Here is a 17,073-nt window from a genome sequence, read left to right on the forward strand (position 1 = left end):
ATAAAATGAAGACAGCTCTCTGAGGCAGGTTTGTATTCGTCTGGGGTCAAATAGAGCTAAAGCAGGAGCAGACAAGCACAGTGGCAAGTCGGGTACTGAGCTAAAGAGAAACCTCTAAACCAGAAGAAGCTCAATGCACCAACTGAAAATATAGTTTCAGAAAACTGTGAAGATGGAGTGCAGAGAGTTAGAGATGTTCCGATTCCAGTGTCGGACCAAACCAATACCACGTCTTCATAGTAAATTAGTTTAACCAAGATTAAACTGACATGTTCTTCTTCTTTGCCACTTCTTTGTGGCTCAAGCATTGCTGAATCTCATGAAGCATTTTATGAATCATCACATTAGAAAAGAGCACAAAGACTTCACCAAGGCCAAAAGGAAAAAAGGAAACCAATCGTTCAAACTATGTGATAAATCCGACTAAGACACCCCCTTTGACTAAGAAGAGAGGTAACTGACAAACTCTATCTATTTGTGCTCTTTTACAGTTAATTCTGTTTCTAAAGATAACAAAACAAGTTCTATGACATTCATTCTTTGTATATTTTTGTTTTTCGACGGGGTTTAACATGAGCCAGGTCTTGCCACAATAATACTGATCACTTCCACATAGGATTTCAGTAACCTTCAGGTAAATGCACTGGCATCAGATCGGCACCAGGTGTCGGGATCGATGTCCGGAAGGTGAAAGAGGCATCGAGAACATCTCTGCAGAGAAAACGCCCGCTGTGTCTGCTCCTCCAATGTCACGATCACACCGAGGATGCAAATGAGATCCGTTTTGGGAATGTCCTCACGCCCCGAGTCGAGCGCAAAGTCTGAGACATCAAACGAGCCCCTTCACCACCAAGTTCACAGCGAGGGAGGGAGGGAGGGAAGGAGCCGTGGGTGCTGGTTGTGACACGATCTTTTTCTGGGTTCTCGGGCACGGCACAGGGATTCACAGCACTGTTTCCCACGCCAGCTTATAGTCTGCATATGGAGAGTGCGAGCAGTGTGGCAGCAGCAGCAGGAAAGTGACAGGAGTCTTCTAGCCGACAATGTGCAAACATCCGTTCAGTGTAATCCTGCAGGTTTTCTTATTGTAAAAATCACAGATTGTGTTTGAATTAAACGCGAGACTAGTTTCTTTTATCTAATCTTTTTTTCTCGTTTGTACTGCGGAGGATGTGGGACGAGCAGGAGCTCAGCATAATTTCTCCATAATGGACTAATCTGGTTGAATTAGGGTTTAAACTCGATTATGCACTATATGCTGCAAAGTGTTAACCATTCATACCGCGGGTGAGTGCACATGTCCAAAGCTATCGGCTGCAGCAACAAGGTGCAGGAGCAGGAGGAGCAGGAGGAGCAGGAGGAGCAGCTGAAACATGTGTTCGAGCAACAACGACTAGAGAACAAGCACAGGCTGCTTAAGATCCGTGTTACAACTACTGCTTGTATATTGTGTGTGTGTGTGTGTGTGTGTGTGTAATGTGTAGTTACCCCTCGGTCTATACACTGTGTGTCTTAGTTTATCAGAGAGACTTTGGTTAGATCAGACCAAACTGCAGCTGTACAGATTTTTTTGCTTTATGAATAAAAAACAACTTGAGTGTTTTTGATGTTGTGGCTGATCTGTGTTCATCTGTTCATTCTACGCCAGCGGTAATGTGATTTAAAACCCTAAAAATGTTTGAACTTTCAATTACTTTCACTAATTCAATGGGTTTTGAACATATGTCAGTGATAGAACATCTCCACCCATAGGGGAACATGTAATCCTTCATTTTTTTTATCTGCACAGGACCACGGGCTGTGTTTTAATGATCTCAGCTCTCGGTCTGAGGAACATGGAGCGAGTGCGTTTAGGGCGTGTCCCAAATCCATTTGTGTTAGTTTAACTGCTGCAGGTGCATGGATCAGACTCCTGGTGTTGTAATTAATCATGTGTGTGTTTTGGGTAAAACATGGAACTAAGGAATTGGAGCACCCCCCCCTTCCCCTTCCCCTCCCCCCCCCCCCCCTTCTCCTAAATACCCCCTGGTGTGTTTACCCCTCAGCTTGTTGTTATAATAGCAGCTCTGCACCTGCCTATGGGTGCGTGTGTTATCTCATGCACCTGAAAACAATGCACCACTGACTTCACCTTCATCTGGTTTCTGTTTGGCAAAAGTGAAATTGCTTCCCACTGCTTAAAGACACAGCAACGCAACACAACAATGATCAGGACAGCAGCTCATTTTCATGGCTGCTCAGACGGGCGCAAGTATCATTTACTACTTGAACAATGACTGCGCTCGACAACTAGAGTCGCCCTTGGCACCGCTTTGTGTCGACAAGACTCAGACACACAACGTTAAAACTTCTATCTTTCTGAAAGCGTCTGGCTAATGTCCTTGTCTAGATTTGAATTTTATGGTTTTACTTCTGTTATGAAATAAACTTTATCAGTTATATTATGAATTGTCTGATACAGATGTGCCAGCTGCTCAGTGAGGCTGTACTGCACCGTCATGCTTAGACTCACAAGCAAACATGCTAACATGCTGATGTTTATAATGTTGGAATTGTCCTTGTGTAGCATGTCGGCCTGGAGCGTTGGTGAGCTTAGTTTTGCCGGCACTTGCTCATAAAACATATTTGACAACATGAAACTTTGACCTGATGTCGGTGCTGGACTAACGTTTTTAAAACATTCCCGCTGATGGTACGAATGTCCTTCAGTCAAAGTACCAACAGACCAAGTGACAATTTCATCCCTAGAGACAAACCATTCCTGTGGCTGAAAGAGATGATACACTGACTAATAATGTGATGCAAGCACCAGGTATTTTTGCAGCGCCCCACATTGCAATGTTTTCCAACCAAAAGATTTCCTGGATCCAGATCGACTCTAAAACACAACTTGTTCTTTGTTTCCTTGTCTTTCTTTGTGTTTCCAACAAAACACAGAAATCTGTTGTCAAGATTTGAGACGTTCTGCTCACTCACATAACACTCAGTCAAACAAACAACAACAAACTCCACTTGGCAAGGGCCAGAGAGTTCTGTATCGGAGCTGCGTGCATGCATGTGAAGTAGATGTGTGCACGTGACACACACACACAGCACAGAAATAGTGTTAATACTCTATGTGCGTGTGTGTGTGTGGTCTGGAGAGGACTCTGGTAATCGACCACATCTAGGAAAGGAGCCAGCACAGATGCCACAGTGAGAAACTACAGCTGACAGCCAGGAGGAGGAAGGGACCTGAGTTATCCACGACTGGATCCACCGCAATGACAGAAACCTGGAGGGAGATGCACATGATGTATTCTGACATGGAACCCTTCTGTCCCTGCTCGAGAGAAATCCACATCAGGCCACTGAGAAGGTGGAAACATATGGTCGTCGGCATGGGCTGGCCATTCTTTACCAGAGTCCATCAAGTCATTCCTCTATTCACTCCCTTCACACCACAGCCCGGACTTATATCATTAAGCTGCTCTTGCACCTGCACTGGCAAGCTTGCAACAGCTTGCACAAGCTTGTAACCAGCTCCAAGGTGAGTGTGAAGGACTGAGCCTTCACGTGACTGTGTGTCTGCAAGGGCACCAGCACAGAGATACTCATGTATATATATATATACATACAGAATCTGATTTGACCTTTACTCTGCAGTTTTCTACCTCTAAGCTGAGAGACTACGACTTTCTCTTTTTAAATTGTATTCCTCCTGCAGAATATCAATTTCTGGATGAACTCTACAGTGGATGGGAGATTACCGTTCCTTTTGTATTTGCCTCCCTGATCTCACCTCTATAAAATGGTGAAGTGACACTGTCTATTGGAGTAAATCCCCTCTGTGGCACCGGCTCCACCAGACTAAATCCCAGGGACTTCTCTCCTCTGCTGTTGTCACCGTGGGCCAGGCTGAGGATGGGTGACAGTGTGATGGATGGCAGCAGGCAAATCCACTCCTCTAATGAGCTTATGAATAAATATATCTAGTCCGGGGTGTGCAGATGCACGTGGCCGTGAAATAGATATTTGTTACATGCGCTGGATGTGAGGGTGTGAATATGAATATGCATGTGTCGCGTATGGAAGTGTACATGTGAGATTAGAGTGGGAGAGGGGAGGCGATGCGGAGAGAGACTGGTGTCAATAAATGGGGCTACACAACAATGTGAACATTTTAAAAGAGCTGATCTCTATTCCCAAGATTGTCGAGCGAGCGCACAAACACACAGACACACACACACACACAATGCCTTTGGTGAAATTATCCACAAGCCCTAAGTCAATATTGTGATTCAAATTCATGTGGCGTTGTGCATCTGAAAGAGCGAAGCTTCTTTTCAACGTGACAGCCCCCTCAGACTCAACCTGGGCTCTCGACAAACACATGACAAGACGTGAATATGAATCAGAAACTCTCTCATATGCAAACGCACACTTTCTCATTTGCTTCAGATAAGAGGCCGATCACAAAGAGCACAGACACACACAGCGTCGCAGTATCGTCTGCAGCGTCTCAGTTACATGTCACCTCGGGCACACGCTCAGACAAAGACATGTGCCCCACACGTGTGCACACTAACACACACACACACACACATATATATATAGAACAATAATGTGGGTGTGGACGTGCACGTTGCCCAGCTGTCTGCACACAGCTCTACACAAACCAACCACGCTGCCCCGGTGGCTATGGCAACACCGGAGCACGGGGAAAGAGACGAGTCCTGTCCACTCGTCTGAGGCGGCGGCAGCAAACGCCGGAAGACGGAGATTCCACCGAGACTGAAAGCTTCAAGGTGCCCACGCATTTGCTGAGATATAATCAAACAGCTTGTCGGTGTTGACGGATCTCGGCGGCTTCACGGGACCCGGGTCTTCCCCCCCCCCCCCGTCCTCGCTAGTCCAAGAATTCAGCTCAGGAAGACGCTGGGGACGAGCTTTGTAGCTGCATGTATGTATGTATGTGTGTATGTATGTATGTATGTATGTATGTATGTATGGATGGATAGATGGATAGATAAATAGACCCACTTTATCGAGTTTCCTTAAAAATGTGAGGACAACCAAGAGGCCTTTACAGTTATTTTACATATGTTCAAGTTCCTACATTTAGAATATATCCCCCAATAGAGCTGGAAGATCTGGTTCAGCTGTTAACAGATCACTGTAAAGGACTTTATTAAACATATAGGATATTAGACAGGGAAACTGATGCTCAAATGAGACGTAGTTTTGAGCTGAATAATTAATTTAGAACTTAAAAACAGCTGATTTATTAAATATCTTCAAAATCAAGACTATAAATTGTATATGGAGGTGGAAAACTCTGCCTCCTCCATGTTAATAGAAGTCAAAAGTCAAAGTATACGTTCAATTTTAGGTAGTTCTCGTCACACGGATGTATGTTCACATTATTCCCGTGAATTTGAATTAGTTATATGATAAGAATCTATGTCCCCTGATCACTACTGGGCTGACTGGTTTTAAATTATGTCTATGGCTAAAGATGGCGTCGTTCATTTCCAGGATATTCTATGATAATCTATGATCAAGATATTGTTTCAGTGACAAATAACAATAACATTTATGGATAACATTGCCCAGTAATTAATCCATGTAAACGCTACATTTACTTTGAATGAATCCAACAAACAAACAAACTATGGTCAATAACAACATGACCTCCTCGACAAAGGTAAACATGTATTTGATCACGTGTGGTCTGTGAAAAGGTCGAGCAGGACTTTGAATACAATCTTCTCCACAACAAAGCAGGTTGTCTCCACACGGAGGCTCGTGAATTCAAAAGAGATGCCAGTACAAAAGATTTATTCAATTCAATAATAAACATTCTAATCTTCTGTGACTCATTTGATGCATTTTCCCATGAATAAAATCACACAGATGTTGCTGATAAACAGTCGGGGGCTTAGCTCTGAACCTGCTGTTTCATATGAGTTCCACCTGTTTTATAATGTCTGACCCAGAGGCTTGTTCCCAGCGTGTGGACAGTTATCCGGCTCAGGGAGCTCAGGGGATTTTCCTGCGCTCGTCTCGTTTGACTTGTTGAACAAAACAATGCAGATGTGCAACACAGCCAGTCGTCTCAGTCCCGGCCTCAAAACACAGGCTGCTGACAGTCAGCAGCAAGTGTAAGTCCATTAGCTTGGCTGCCTCTCCCTCTTCTGTGCATTCGTGCGAGTGTGTGTCTGCGTGGGAGTGTGTATCCATCATTACAGCCCTGGGAGGATTAGCCAAGCAAGGTGAAGCACAGGCAGAATTTTAAGAAGGCGGGAGGAGGGGCTGATGTTCTAAGAACCTTCATTAGACGAGCTCTCCCTCGCCCCAAAAAGACGCTAATTCAGCATTTCACGTAACCTCATTGAGCTCGGATGCTGCTCACCAGTGATATCAAAGCCGCATCAACAAATGAGCAGGATAATGTGGAGGGCCTGAATGGAGGCGGGGGGGAGATGTTGTGGTAGGAGCTGTTTATCCACCAGAAGCACAGGGATCTTTCACAAAGCGTGGATCTGCATGCAGAAGCTCGGCCTCCGACTGAAATGTGTTTGGGTTTCAAAAGATTTGGAAAAGAACTAAACAGTGAATCAGAGTTAGCTTCTGCTCACACGGGGCTTTCAGAGCGGTTCCTCAAGTTACCACTGAAGTTGGGCCCAAAGCACATGAGGAACATCCTGCATACACATTTTTTTTAATTTATAGCATTTTAAAATGTTAATTTGCAAGTATGTATGTTTTTTTTACAATCATTGTTCAAGAGGGTGGTATTTCAAGATCAGATTTTGAAATGCTTTCACTCAACCCCTGCGCTTGCACTCAAATAACTCCTGCTAGTGCTTTCACTCAGATATTTTCTTTCTTGGACAGATTTCCAGCTCGCCAGCTTCAGCTCTTCTCCTCGCACTCAGGCTGATTCTGTTAATCAAAATTCCCCAACTAATAAAATTCCAGGTGTTGACAGCTTTACTTCTATTAGACTCCGGTACGAGCGGTTACTTCAACTGGGTTTCCTGCAGAAACCGAAGCAGAAGCAACGAATAGAAGAGCTGAAGCTGAAGATATCTGTTAGAGCATTACAAAGTTAAAGCATTACAAAATCTGACCGTGAAATGTACAAGGCCTGCTCTGAAACTAAAAGACCACACTCTTGTATAAAGAGAAGGAATAAAAACCCAGTGTGGCGTTTTATTAAAATTCCCCACACCGAACCTTCTACTTGCTCCGAGCTGCTTTATTTTTTACCGTCACATCTCCTGGTCCCTGTCGTGTGTTTCCTCTTCACGTCCTCGCTGAAAGCTTTGTGTCCAGCTGTCTCCTCTGGTGAACAATCCCTTCATTCTTGAAGGACTCCGGCCATTATGTCTCCGCCCTAGCAGCTCGGCAGCAACTGTTAACTTCCTTTTCACATGGTTCTGCTCCTTCTGTGACAGAATGACACGGAGGCCTGACTCCGAACTTATCACACGCCCCCCCACCACCACCTCCTCCTCAGCATGGGGCCACAGAGGCGGGCTCTCCTGAAGTTAAATGTGACACCACTTTAACAGAGGGAAAGTAGCGTAATTGCCAAGGACACAGCGGTCTAATAATAGCCGGGCTGCGTTGACCTCTGTCCCTAGAGGAGATATTTTTACCCTGCAGGCTGCACATACCCCCGACGACCACGCCCTCGTCATTGAGAAACACCAGGACGAGCTTTGAGTGTCCCCCGTCTGCTTTTCAATTAAGGAATTCAATTAAAGCAAGTCCATAACAGAGGAGAAGCTCCACATGACTGAGTTTTAAAGCTTCCAATCAAGCTTCTGATTAAGATGTTGAGATCATCTGCTGCTATATCCAGCAGGACATGAAATGAACAGCAAAGCCGCCGCCGCCGCCCCTGAATTCCTCTCATGTCTGACAAACGCAGTAATCAATGGTTGCTCTTATGCAACCCCGGCAGACGCACAGTAGTTAGCAGACCGACTGCAGACGCTCAAAGTCAGAGCCGTGATCCAGACAAGTGCCTCATAGCGGTTCAGCGCCCTGAAATGACTGAGCAAATAAGTTAACGGCAGACAGACAAGTGGTGAATGCTAATGCAGAGGCTGGTGTCCTTGTGCAGTCGTCTGGAAGGGGTTCAGATATGCGCGGACACACGCACACACACACACACAACCACACACTTCTTCTCTAGGCCCCTGTGAGTGAGCGTTTGTGTATCTCGCAGGAAAAACGTTTGCTCAGCTCTCCACCGCCAGCATTCACAGAAAGCAGTGAGGTGGTGTATGTAACCCACTGCTCTGTTTTGTAAGCAAATCATTATCACAGCTATTAATAGCACACTGCGGGTTTCTCTTTCCCACTTTTTTCCCCCAGACGGTGCTGCTGAAGATCCAGGTAGAACCAAACCAGAGCAGCGGCCGCGCTCAGGGGTGGTGAGACCGTTATACTAACTTTATTTATACAGCAGCTCTCATGCAAAGATAGATATACCTCCACTAAGCCCCATTAAATTCAATGCAGACACACAAATACAAACACTCATATCAGAAATCATAGAAGTCCAAACTGTATTTTGTCTGAGAACTAACAGACAAACAAATAAATGCCAATGAAAACCAGGCAAAGTTAAAAATATGGGTTTTCTTATTTAAAATTATAAGACAGAGCAACTTTTTCTATTCTAGGATCAAGTAGAAAAGCTATTTCACAAAAACGCAGCCTCTCCAGTGTAAGAGAAGTGGGGATGATATAAGGGTGGAAGGTTGTTTCAAGATAAAACAAACAATAAGAACCAGTTCAGCCAGTACAGAGTCACTAACAGTGGCTTAATGGGATCTTTTCTTTTAACATTTGTTAAAGCTGCAGGAGAAGCGGTTATCTACGTCCCCACAGCTACAGACTCTTGATATTATTATTATAGCAAATTGAAATAAAAATTAAGATTCAGCTCCCCGAGTCTGAAATCGCTCTTAATTCTGTGAATCTTGGGCTGACGGCTGAATATATATTCAAGTTCACAGGTTCATCTCTTTCAACCGAGTCCTACGTGAAGAAAACCTGTCTTCTCCTCCTTTAACTCTGGACTTTGCTCAGCCTCTGGGAATTTGTGTGGTTACAGAATTGGTTGTATCTCTAAAAAGTTAAATATCAAACAGTGTATCGTCGGCATAACACTGATCACAGTACCAGGAGGTATCATGTGTAAAAGACAGTGGGCTGAGAAGAGTTCCTTGAGGAACACCAACGTCAACATCACCAAAAAAAAGTATGTTAAGTAAACGAAGTGTCACAGAAACTTGTCAAACACTGACTCTTTGTTTGCATCAACAAACAGTCTCAGTTTCTACAGGGGCTATTTCTGTGCTGTGGCTTGTTTGAAAACTATTCATAAACTTTTGTAAAACGCTGCTGTCAGCGAGATGACTGGGCATGTGGGTGAAACAGCTTCCTTCAGAGGTCTACAAGGAGAGGGAGATATAACAGATGCGTCTATAATTGTACGGTCGGCACTTGACCGGGTCACGTTTCTTCAGCAGAAGGTAAACGGGAGCTGTTTTGAAAGCTTTGGGGGGAAACAGGCCTAATTGCAGGTCGTTACCTGGCACAGACACTAGAAGCTGACTTACTAGAGCTCGGTCCTGGGGGGGGGGGGGGGGGGTCGAGAACACAAGAGGGTGACTTCATCTTGCTAATGGTGGCACTGACTGCAATTTCCCTCATCATAATAAAAGACGGTAACTCTAGATACCGGGGAGTTGTTACCCAAGTCGAGCCACATTGCCTCTCGCGTTGACTTATTTCGGATTCTGTTGAAAATGGCGCCTGGCGGTAACAGGAAGTCAGCGGGCCGCGCGGCTGACGGGGGATCACGGGGAACACGACACCCTCCCACGAGTTCCGGGCGACCCCGGCGTGCGGCTCATCAGTAGATTCTTCTTGTATGAGCTGGGTTTAGAAGGACAGAGGTGTCACCGGTGTTTGATTTACAGCCGGGGCGTCTCGCATAGAGCGGCGTGTCACCACCTGTCAATAGAGCCGCTAAGTGGACAGCTTCTGCAATCAGGTTCCGCCGGTGAAACACGAAACTCAGATGCCGCACTGTCACTACATCCCATAATTAAGACCATATTCATTTATCAGACCCACTCAAGATAAGTCCAACAGGGTTTGTTCCGCGGGAGGCTGCATTTCAGATGCGCCGACATATTTATTTCATAACTTATCTGACGCTCACAGGCCATTTGTCTGACACCGGCTCACAGGGATTGAAGGGAGGGGGAAATTGAGCAATTACATAAATCAATATCACTCTGAAGCGCAGCAAAAGGTTTGCCAGGTCTATTTGGCGGATTTTCAGGGGAAAGTGGGCGACAACGATTGAGAAGCTTTGAGTGATTTGTGTTAAACATAATATCTGTTAAATCGCCGGCGAGGACGTGGGCCACAACTCGGGCTGAAGCGGAAACGCAGAGATGAGAAGTAACCTTGGGAAAGACACGGTATCGCATATCCTCTCATAGCCGATTGCGAACTGTCTCAAAGACTTGTCGGTTCCTTGGTGAATAGCTGTAACTATTTTTTTCAGACATAACAACTTCTCGCATTAAATGTCCAGAAAGACAGGGAGAGGACAATCCTGAGGAAGGACGCTGTCCATCATCATGGACGACCCTTCGCCATCAGGTGCAGAACAAACCCCTCGACCCAGGAAACACTTATGAACACAATCATGCCTCTTTAACACCCTGAAATCGGAGTCCTTTGTGTCACTGGCCGACTCGTCCTCAATGACAGCTCGGCTCATCAAACCACTCTCCAGGTGGTGACGCTAAGTGGTGCGAACGCCGACTGTGGGCGCCTCATCAAAACCCATTCACCTGAGACCGGCGCTGGCAGCTGCTGATGAGGTGCTTGTGTTTTGCTGGCAGATAGTGTTATTGAGACATTTTGTTCCGTTCACACACCAGCTAGCGGTCCCCTGGGACGAGGCAGGGAGGCAGGGAGCCCGCAGCACCGGGGCTGGAAGGAGGAACCACATCTCGGCACATGACGGGGTGATTCTGGTACACAACAACAAGCTGCTGCTGCTGCCGCCTGCACAGTGTGAGGGGGGGGGGGGGGGGGGGGGGGGGGGGGGGGGAACTATCCCTACCAACCCGTTTATGCAACCGTATGGTAGATATGAGGCTGTGCTCTGGAAAGAAAAGTGAGACGCACAATAACAAGAACAAGCACCATTAGCCACCCACAGCTTGTTCTTGGACACACACACACACACACTCTCAAAGACAATTGAATGCTCACCCACGCTGACGCATGAAACAGACCAGCTCGCCACGAAAAATAGCACTTGGCGTTGTGGTTGATTCACAGGTCCTCCAGCCTACACTGTCATCACAGTGCAGCCCTTTGACAGATGCATCATTTCAGGGAGAGAAATCACTTTCCTGCTCTCCTCCCTCCTGTCAGCCCCACGTCCGCATGAACGTCACTCGATACGGCGACTGGCACCGCCGCCCCGGCTGCGGGATCGGAGAGCGCATGGAACCGGGAGCCAGCTCGGGCCGGGCAGAGGTTGAGCAGCAGGTGACAAGGGGAGGAACGGTTTCTCAGGCACTAATGGAGGAATGGAACAAGCAAAAGAGGGTGTGGCGGCGCTCACCATTCTCAAACCAGATCTGGCATTCCTGAAGGCTGGAGTACGGCACCCGCTCCCCACCTTCCCCCTCCAGCGACACCAGCAGTCCTTCCTCCCTGAGCGACGACCAGTTCATCAAAATCAAGAAGAGAAAAAACCCGGAGGAAGAGGAGGAACGTCTGCAGCGGAGCAGGGGAGGATGAGTGCGGAGGTGCAGATGCTCTCCTCCTCTCTGGTTCCTCCTGTTTCCTTTGCCGAGGAAAATCTCCACAGGTTTCAGAGCTGATGCTGCCGGCTCAGCTCAGTCGCAGTAAGTGAAACGGAGCCGGGCAGATATGGTAGTGACGGGAGGAGCGAGAGAGGAGGAGGAGGAGGAGGACGACGAGGATAGAAAACGGAGGGAGGGAGGCAAAGGGAAGGAGGAAGGAAGAACGCAGCAGTCACTGTGTCACTGGGGGAAAGCGGTCGGGGGGGGGGGGACACAGAGGTGACACTGGCGGCACGCACCGGGGGGGGGCCAGCGGCGACTGAAACCTCCGCCGCTGAATGAAATAAATAAAAAAATAAGAAAAGGACAACAGGGCAGGACAGAGAGTCGAGCACAGAGAGGACCGAGCTGCTGGTCGAGCTCTGCGTGACTGCATCGGCGCTTAGCGTGTTATGTATAGATGTGAGAGGGCGCTCGCTCGCTCGCTCGCCCGCCCGCCCGCTCGCTCCACGGGAACAGGAGCTCAGGTCTCCAACAGATGAATGGTGCAGTGCTGCTGTTGTCATGGCAACCGCGGAGCAAAAAAAAAAGGAGGGGGAGGAGAAGGGTGGGTACTGGGGGAGGAAGGAGAATGGCATTAAAAAAAAGAAAAAGAACGGAGGGAGGGAGGAACGGGAGTTTTTGTCCGTTTGTGGACGAAGCGTTAGAGAGACCATGAGTGGGGGGTGGGGGGGGGGAGGAGGGGGTGGGGGGTGTTATATGACAGGAGCAAGAGTTTCAATAAGAGCTACTCCATCTTCCTCTTGGGCTGAAGCATCCCCGTCTGTCCTTGTTTTACCCTTGAAACTGTCTTGGCACAGCTGCGGCCATGTTTTAAAGCTCTTTAAGGGGCTCAGGCCCTCGAAGGGACCGGAGTTTATTGGGGAGCGTCTTCATTTTCTGTCTCGGTTCAAATCCGACACTTTGTCAGTCTGCTGTTTTCAGAGTGTTTCTCTTTTATTAATCTCCTCCGGTCACACTTATTTCCCCCGAGGGCGGCGTCGCCAACAAGCCTCAAAAAGACGGTGACGGGTCAAAGTGCCCACGTCTCCTGAACCACAGAATCCTCCTCTCATCAAACGTCTTATTCTTCTCCCCCTCGTTGAACTCAACATTTAGAATCTGAGGATTGATACCAGTGGAGTGTGTTGTGTTTGTGTGTCGCACGTTGTCAAGAAAAGGCAACGGGATCCAGTGGAATTACAAGTGGGGGTGGCTGATCACATGCTCGGCTGTAACTGTAACACTATTATCACTGAAATAAGCACAGATTCACTCGCTCGGGGGAGGTTGCATAAGTGTGTGTGAGAGACAGAGGCAGAGAAGAAACAAGACTTTTGTCGGTGGCTGATATTTGTAAATAAAAAGACCTTTAATGAATGAGAGCAGTTAGATGTTATATCATCTTTATTCCCCTCGTAACATAACTTATCTTTTTCGTAATAAGCTACAATCAGTAGTTTGATTTATGTTAGAAATTGTTTAATGCTGAAATATTTAATTGGTTGTTTTGTGTAATTCCACATTATTCCCTTTGGGTTTTATACCTATTATACCTATTATATATTCTAATGATCATTGATCTCTTTGTCCACGGTTATTATTTTAATAACAGCGTTTTTCACAACATCTTTAATCAATAAACTTGCTCTAAGATAATTTCCTTTTTGCATCCCAGACTTGAACTTTAGATATTTCGTTTTAGATTCATGTGTAAACTGAACGATGAAGTTACAGCATAAACAAAACCCTCTGATGAAATCCAGCATTTCATATGAGGTGCTGCATATTTGATTTTGTCTGCAAACACACAAACGAGATTTCATCAAACCGACTTCCTTCCCTTTCTCTGATATTTGCAGTGAAACTTTTTGGTTTGTTTGCATCAGACTCTCCATCTTTCAGCCGTTGACCTGTTCCTTCTTCTCATATTCTGCATTTGAAAATACGGCAACAAATGTCAGATACAGGAATGTTTTCATTCGCTCAAGTGACTTTATATCGACGTGCTGTTGCATATACGCGGCAAAAGGCCTGATGTTTACATCTAATAGAGAATAATGGAGATCTGTCATGATATCTCATCACTGACAGATCCACACTACTTGGCCGAGGACTAAACTATGACAGGAATGTCTGTCACAGCACTTAATCCAAATGGTTCTCTAGTGCTCCTCCTGAGGGCATCGCACTTCCATTTCAATTACTCCTTTCTGCACTTAACCGTCACTCTTTGTATTTCACCTGTGACAGAGAAGCTGAAAATGTCACATTTTCCTTTCAGCAGAACAAATGATTCGGAGGGGCCGCGGCGGCCGGGACGGCTGAAGCAAGAAATAATGACAATAATTGAAGAGCGGTTTCTCTCTGGGCGCTGCGCTGGGTAAGGAGGCGTGGAGATTGAGACGTCCCAAATGTCAGTGTTCATCTGGAATATTCACAGAGGATACAGATGCCATACAAACGCGGCGCTGGGTAAGGAGGCGTGGAGAGAGGGAGATTGAGACGTCCCGAGTGTCAGCCTTCTTTTCCAGGAAGCACCGAGCGGACAGGAAGTCGTTAAATGCATTCACGAGTCGAGGTGGCACAAAAAACAGAAGTGATGGATTTATACACGTTAATGTTTACTGATGCAACTGAACGTGTTGTTTCCTGACAGCTTCACGTGTATTATCATTTAATTCTACTTTTACGAATAAAATACTTTTTACTCATTGCATTTATCAGACTGTTGTAGTTACTTATTACTTTGGAGGTAAGGTTTTAAATATAAAAGAATGCATTGCTGTAAATTTTGCTACCCAGCAGAATTTAAATATACTAAGCAACATAAAAATGGTAAGTACATGTTGATACTATTGGTTTATGCACTTATTATCTGGCAATACAATGCAATATAATATGATGCAAGAGCAAATAAGCCGGAGCTCTCTGATTGCTCTACTTAGGGTGAAGATCAGGGCTAAAACTCATTTAATCAATTAATCATTTAGTTGAAATGGTCGTCAACATTTCCTGAAGCTCATCACGATGTCTTCAAATGTCTTGTTTTTACCGAACAGTTCTAACTCCAAGGGAATTCATTTAATATAAAGTTTAGATGATGAAAAGCAGCAAAATTCTCACATCCGAGACGTCGGAAACCTGAGATGAGTTACTTGGTCGATCTCATATCTAAATACAGATAATCAGATAATCACTGCAGGGCTGTCCGACAGATTTCCTGATTAAAATCCAGTGTCTCTGGACGTGGCTCAACAGGATCATCCCTCACGTCTCCATTCGGAAACAATTATCTTCCCTGAATGAAAAATAGACTCAAGAATAAAAAAAACGTTTCCTGAAATGCAGCATCCGTCACCAGCAGCTCCTCCACCAGAGCTCGTGTGTATTGTTCCACGCGGGTCCTTTAAGACCCCCCCCCCCACACGCTGAGCTGTGAAACCTGACTAAGCAGTTCTGCACACTGGTTCATCCCGACCCTCCTCACTGCAGCTGGGCACTTTCATACCTTCATCACGTCCAATTAGAAGTGAGCTTATTGTAGTGTATCACCACTCCATTCATATACCGCTCTCACTGTAAGCACCACAATGGATTTTTAGATATACTCTTATTACTGTAATAATTGCAGCAGGAGTAGGCGGGGGGGTGGGGGGGTGGGGGGGTGGGCGGGGGGGGTGAAGTGCTATAATTAAACCACATCAAGCTTCTGTTTTTCTCAGATTTTAAGACCAAACGCAATCTTCTACCTTGGCGTTGCATTCCGAGGGGAGAGACCGTAATTGTATTGATTGCTGCCATTAATTAAGAGAGGCCATTGTGATCTGGAGAGAGTTGTTGAAATAATTCTATTTAAATGTTTCAGAGTGGAGCGGGGGGGTGGGGGGGGGTGCTAAGTAACAAATAAGCAATCAGGTGATTACCTCTCATAACAATCAGGCGCTGAGGTATCACCGCGAGACGGAGCAATCTTTGGCCCTCGGGGTCTCGGGGGGGGGGGGGGGGGGGGGGACGCTGAATAAAGGGAAGGAAGTAGAGGAGGTAAACACAGGGGGGGGGGGGCCTACTGCATGAACCTGGGAATGCTGCGTTCAGTTTACTGCACTTAGAAATCACCTCGACTTTGTGCATAATTTCTGGAAGTGTGACATTAACTGGAGCGAGATAAAAAAATCTTTGACGTGAGCCGCTCTGCTTGACACTTAAAGGTTGTTTATTTTTATCAACTGTGGAACTATTGAAAGGAAGTCACTCTTTGTGTCTATAAAGATTCATTTATTTGTGTTCTTTTTCCAGTTATGACTCTGAAAGCAGATAAGAAGTTACTTTCATTGTCTGTCTGTATTTTTCACATTTTCTTTTCTTTTTAGTTATTCTTGTCATGTATTGTTTATATTTGTGTTTATACAACAGTATTGTCAGGACTCTTTGCCTCTAAAGAGATTTTAATGATTTGTGTTTTATATATAATGTTGAGTTAGAAAGTCACCATGAAGTAAAAAATGTATTATTGTTATTATCAGAATAAATGATGTGTCCATGTTCTAAGACAGTTAATTGTGTTTAATAACTGTGGTTTTGTTGGTCACTGATTTGCCGAGAAAGTTCAAGGAAGAAACAAGTACATTTTTAATGACTCACTGTACAAGACCATCTAGATAACCTTAACAATTCATTTGGAATTCATTAATTATAATTGTTGCAGTTGAACAGTCTGTACATTTTTCTCATAATAAGCAGCAAATTAAAACAGATTCTTTCCAGGAAGATGAAACTACAGCTCCATGTGATTCACTCTCTGGTCATGTAGCAGAGCAATGGAGTAAAATGTACAAACTTTTATTTTTGATAATTAAATTATAGTTTGTCAATTATACTTTTACTTTGTTGGTGTTGCTGTTGTTACTGACATAAATACAGTGTTTATTAGGACAGAGAGAAAACTTTGTCTATAGCTCAATATTTGTAAGTTATTTAAGTTTGAAGGACGTCTACTTATAATAATGTTTATTCCCTAACTATACAATATCTTTGCTAGGACATATATTATGTTTAAATGTATGCAATCTCTGTTGTGTGAAAAAAATATGAGCCAATAAAATGCAAGATTTCTTCTTCCCACTTTAAAGTCTTCGTACTTTTTGGGATAAACGCAGTGGAAAAGTGCTTTTATATTTAATAATGTCCA

General features: G+C 45.2%; 1 protein-coding gene across 1 annotated transcript in view; it reads right to left on the bottom strand.

Moving 5' to 3' along the window:
• The window catches only part of tanc2b (tetratricopeptide repeat, ankyrin repeat and coiled-coil containing 2b), a 107,993-nt gene that overhangs the window by 44,967 nt on the left and 45,953 nt on the right, over positions 1-17,073 (bottom strand). The gene's annotated exons all lie outside the window — the stretch shown is intronic.

This window comes from Pleuronectes platessa, chromosome 21 (genome assembly GCF_947347685.1).
Source record: "Pleuronectes platessa chromosome 21, fPlePla1.1, whole genome shotgun sequence".
Classification (NCBI taxonomy): domain Eukaryota; kingdom Metazoa; phylum Chordata; class Actinopteri; order Pleuronectiformes; family Pleuronectidae; genus Pleuronectes; species Pleuronectes platessa.